A 6,076-nucleotide genomic window follows, 5' to 3' on the forward strand; every position below is an offset into this window, starting at 1 on the left:
CTGTGATACTCTGACCAAGGCCGCTTGAGCTACAGCTTGAAAATACTCGTCCTAAACAGCAATCTATCTGGGCTAATTAGATATGTGACATATAATCCGGTTAGTTTTGGGTAATTGAAGTTTCTGTTGCACTAAACTAGAATACTGAGCTTCACTCTCTGATCCAAAAGATCTGACCTTGTCTGTGGCACTTTGAGTAGGATTGGAGGAGATTAAATCGCTAGGAAAATAGGTTTTAATCACTTACAGTTTTCCATAGAATGAATCATTCATCGTTAAAGTAGTTGGTAAGAAGTATTAATCCAGAAGAATAAACATCTCCAAAACCTTAACTGTTTTCTCATTATTGTTTCTACACCAATTCTTTACTGCTTTCTTTATTATTTTGTTTTATGCGAATTCAACAACAACTCTTTTTCTATTTGCCTAACTATGTCGAGCAATATAACTATTGCTTGCTCAATCCAACAATCCTCGTGGGATCGATCCTCACTCACCTAAGGTATTACTTAGACGACTCAATGCACTTGCCGGTAAAATTGTGCGAGTTCTAATTTCGCGAACCAACTTACCTCCACACTTAGTTATTTATTATATCTTAAAAATGTGAATCTTATAAATATAGGCTTCTAATTAACTGACTTGTGCATAGTATGTAATTATATATATATATTCTTAAATTCTTTTATCCGAAAATTCTTTTACCAAAATTTAAAGGCAATGAAGTTCATTCAACTGCATATACACATGCATGTTGTTGATTTACCCTTTTGGACATTATTCATAATATCACCATGGCCATTTTTTCATTTGCAGATAAATTGGCCATTTTATAATGAATATTCCAACGTAAGAAGAGTGTAGTAAGTGATAAAGTATATACATGTGAATATTATAAGGATTCTTTATAATTTTTTCCGGAAAAGATGAAATAAGAACTTCATTCCTTTCTTTGAAGGAAAGTATCTTTTTCATTTATAAGACATACATACAAATATATTTAGCCATCTAAGGCAATCAACATTCTTTGACGTCACCAAGATTTGATTTTTGTCCCATGAAGAGACCTCACTAACTTTGCAGGTCAAGATTATTTAAAGCTATGTAAAAAGAGATATTAATCATGCAAAGTTAATAATGCAACTTAAAGGTTAAGGATGCTGAATTATTGTTATCGATTACAAACATTTTATTATACTTAAGTATAGTTACGTTGGTTTGTTGATTACGTATTAGAAAGGTAGACAATCCTACCATAATGTCATTTTTGATCCAATATTATTCACTGTTATTCTTTCTTTTGTGAATTGTAAATTTATCATCTTTTGGCAACTTTTAAGATTTTTAAAGATATAATTCTAAAATATTTATAAATGAGTTAGTTTTTGGAGTGAGTTAATCAATACGTATTAATTCTAGAGAAAATATAGAAGGACAACATTCATGTTGAACAATATAAACAACAATATAAAAATTATTTTTAAATTAATTTTAAAATTCAGATTTTTTATAAAATGAAAACGGCNNNNTCCCTCAAACCCTATTCCCTCTCCCCCAAACCCCAATGCCATGCTACCCTAGCTCCTAAAAACCCGATGCATTGTTTCTTTGCACCGCCACCATGTTGCGTCAGTACCGACCAGACTTTCGTCACCCCCATCCTCGTTGCAGACCACCATAACCACCGCCATTGACGCAGGAGTCCACGCAAAGGACAACAACGCGCCATCACGCCGTTGCACCATTGTTTGCCGACGACTCGCCCCTCCTTCGTAACAGGATCAGCCGCAGCCACCGCCATTCACAAATGCTCGTGCCATCTTCGCAACGACTCCCCCTACCTCGACGCCGGCCACATTGCATCCCTTCGCCATCCTCCCCTCCGAATCACTCACACTAATATGGTAACCACGTCGATGCAACGTCGTTTCTGTCTTTTTTTCTTTTTTTTAATTCTTATTTTTCAGTTTTGAGGGGAATGTGATTTGAATGTGTGGTGAGTTTTAGAATGTTATTTTGAATGTTTCGTAGCCTTGCCAACCACCGCAGCGCCCTCCCTGTTACAATTCGCAACACCGCCACTACTGCATTGTCCGTCCACTCACGATTTACAGTTCATCACCAGCCGCCCTCTCCTCGCGGTTCGCAGATCACCGTTGCATCCCTCCTCTCTCCTCGCAATTGCATCTTCATTGGCCACTGCCACATTCAAACAAAACAAGGTCGTCGTTTCTCCCTTTTTTTTCCTTTAGAATTTTATGAAATTGGATATTTGTTTCAATAGTTAAATAGATGTTTGTTTCTAAATTATTAAGATATTTACTTCCATGACAAGAAGAACTAGTAGAATGGGTGGAAGAAGAATATACTTATAATAATGTGTCTCATGGAGCTAGAATTTTCTTCTGATAATGGTGAAACTAAACTTAACACAAAACTGTTTTGAATTTGATGGCTTACTAGAATCAATTTTGAAGTAGAAGGTGTTCTTTTATTATTATAAGTGTTTGTTGTTATTTTTTGTGTCACTGTATATTTCTTTAAGATTTCAATGATGGAAGCTTCTGCAATAGCTTGTTCTTGTGCCATAATTTAATAGTTTGAATGTTATGTTTTGTATATTTTGGATGTTTTTATTTCATAAGTTTAGGATGTTTCTTTTTTTTGTGTTTTGAATATTTCTTGTTAAAGTTTTTTTTTGTATTGTAAATTTACAAAGAAAAAGCAAATAAGAAGAGGAAGAAGACATCTAAAAACCAGCTTTTGGATGAATTTCTTATGAGATGTAGTTTCTACTTATATTGTACAGTTGAATTGAAGGTTGATGTATCGAGTTTTGATTCTCAATATTTTTTATGATGTATAGTTAGGTTTAGGATTAAGTGGCTCTTACTCTTGAGGATTTATTATATTGTTATTTTTGACAATAATTGCTAACCAAAAAAAAATTTCAATTATAGCTTTTGTACTCATGTAGTTTGTGGTAATGCCAATTCATTATGGAACTTGGCTATGTAGTTCATGTTGAGTGAATTGGTATTAGAGCAAAATTGTGCTTTTAATTTTATCTATTTATAAGGCTCAAAACTTTAAAATAATTTAAGAAGAAATCATGCAATTATTTTGGTAACTGTTATCTTATTTAAATTTATCTTTGATTACCTTTATTATCTTGTTCTCTAAAATATTGCATGTGTAGGATCAAACTTGTTATTTCACATTTAAATGGTAGTAATTTATTTTTTATATATAATCTGAATACATTATAAGTTATTGAGAAATATTGTTCTGACTTATTCACTTCTGAATGAACATATGGATCATAATTTGGAGTTTGTGACTCCTTGTTACACAAGAATTCATGCTCTAACATTGAAAATGACATTTCTTTTGAAAGAAAAAATCTTATAAAGATTGGAATTGATGGAAATGCTTAAAACAAAACTGATTGTAAAAACAATTTAACTTGATTTTAAGTTTGGTTTGACTTAAGCCATTTAGACTAAGGCAAATGTTCATTTTAATATGATTGCAGATGGTTATATCGATTCTAAAGTGGATGGTTATTTTGGATATATCATTTGTCTTTTACTAGATTTCCTAGATTCTTCATGCACATACTCCGCAAGTTTCTTTTATTTTGTGGGTTGGATTAGATTTAGTTTAATTTTGATTAAATTCAAGTTGGGTTTCAATTATGCCATTTAAACATGGTGCATGAGTGGTATTTGTGGTCAATTCGTTAGTTGTTTCTTATCAACTAATGAAGATGTTTATTTTACTGTGTATGCCGATGGTTCTTTTTCTTTCTAACATGAATATTTATTTTGGGTATATTGTTTGTCGTTACTTGATTTTCTAAATTCTGCATGCACGTGCTCCGCATGTTTCTTTTGTTTTATGGGTTGGAAATTAGGGATAAAATACGATCCTTGTAAATATTAATTTTTCTTAATTTTGTTTGAATAGAAACATCAAAAAGAACAAAGAATCTATAAATTTCTACGAGAAAATCATCATTCTAGGCATCTTTTTTCTGTTGATGTTTTACTCCCTTGTCAGTCTTTTTGTAGGTAATCCTTTAGCTCGCTGAATCATGGTCTTCGTGCTTGGTGCAGTTAAAAACTGATAATAGGTTAAGTTTCACACAAGTGGAACTTACAGTGTAATTCGAAATCAAACATCCAACAAGTAATAGAATAACCACACATTATAATTGAAAAAATATACTGGATTCATACTATTGTACCAAATTTAATTAGGTAAATTCAAGTATAATTAAACTAAGTTTCAACTAATTGTTTAATTAACTCCCAAATCACATAGAAAACCAAGCAAAAGACCAATCACATAACCCAGACAAACATCCACATACAAAGTAAAATGAACATCCTCCTTAGTGCTTCACTAACAACCAACTCATTGACAAAAATATCACTTGTACACTTGATAAACCATAATTTTATACTTTATCTTGTATTGAATTTGGTGAATTTTATCAACTTTTTCTACATTTAATCAATGAAATAGCATAGTATTGTGAATCTCTCCTAATTTGTGCTTAAGAGTGAAAACATGCTTTTTAGACCTTTAATTCGCTAAATTTAATTCACTTTAATTCCATTCGATGCCTTGATGTGTTTAAGTTATTTCAGGCTTAGTAGACAAAGATTGGGTTGAAGAAGTGAAGAAAAAGCATGCCAAGTAGAGAATTTACAAAGAAATGAGGATTTGAAGAAATTCATGGTCATGCGTACGCTTGCCTTGGGAATTAGCCAGGTTGCCTTGCGCATACGCATGCTTAGGAAATTAGCCATGTTGCGCATACGCACGTACGCGTGCCTTGCGTGTATACCTGACATGAGGCACGTGACTTCATTAATTACTGATGGTTTCAGTGGCTAAGAGAAGGGGGGTTGAATCTTAGCCGCTTTTTATGCTTGATTACACTTTCTGGTCTTTGAGGAGACTTTTCTGTTTTTGTCTCGTCCCTAGCCACGAGACTTTTTACTTTTGTCTCGTCACTTGGCACGAGACATTTTTTATTTTAGCTCCTGTGCAGCAGAAACAGAAATGGAGAAGTAGAGAGAAAAGATTACACCCAGATATATCCTAGTTCAGCTGCTAAGTGCAATGCAGCCTACATCCAGTCTCCATCACAACAATGATGGAATTTCACTATAATCATCCAGATTACAAATTGTAAAGTGCTAACCCAACTTACAAGGGGATTCCCACAGAATCATGAAACACAACATAGATGAACAAAGGAACTCTAAGACATCTATGGCTTTTTCTTTTAATTTTGCACTCTCTGCCTTTTTCCGCTCTATGGCTTTTTCATACAAACCTCACTTGTTTGCCTTTTTCCATGAGACTCAAGACATGACAAAATTAAACAGAAAAATACTAAACAGAATACATTGAAGGAGAAGAAAATCTGTAAGCTTAGGTAGCTATGAGACTTCTGTGCCTTGCACTCTCACTTTCTTTCCTTGCTTCAAACCATGACTGTTCACTCCTTTTATAGGGAAGTGAAGCCTTCACAATTGAAACACAAAAACCGAGCTTAGCTTCTTTTCCTCCAAAACAAAACCGGTTCGGCCACACAAAGAGAAGAGATAATCATGCAAAACCCAACATGCAATTACCTCTAGTCCTTCCTTGGTCATCTCCCTTCATCAATCCGAGGCTCCATCCTTGGCTTGCTCCCCAAGATGGATTTCTGGCCCTTGATGCTTCATGATGATGATGGCTTCATCTGCTCCAATCTCTGCTTCCTCTATCACTTCGCCACTCTAGCTACTTCCTGTGGTGGTTGAGCAGAATCAGAGACAAGCCATGCCTCAAAGAATCTCACCTTGCTGGCCGAATCTTCTTCCTTATTTTTGAGTATGAAGGATACGAGATTACCTCACCAAATCTTACTACATTTGGTGATTATCTCAGCCACAGCATACTTTTGGTTTTCTTTTTTCTTGCCATCATTAGCTTGATGGTCTTGATGCATGCAGCTTCTTCTTTTCGGTAAGTGTTGCTTCCATGGCTTCCTGGTCAATAACCGAAGAGAAGAGAG

Source organism: Arachis duranensis, chromosome 4, assembly GCF_000817695.3.
Source record: "Arachis duranensis cultivar V14167 chromosome 4, aradu.V14167.gnm2.J7QH, whole genome shotgun sequence".
Classification (NCBI taxonomy): Eukaryota; Viridiplantae; Streptophyta; class Magnoliopsida; order Fabales; family Fabaceae; genus Arachis; species Arachis duranensis.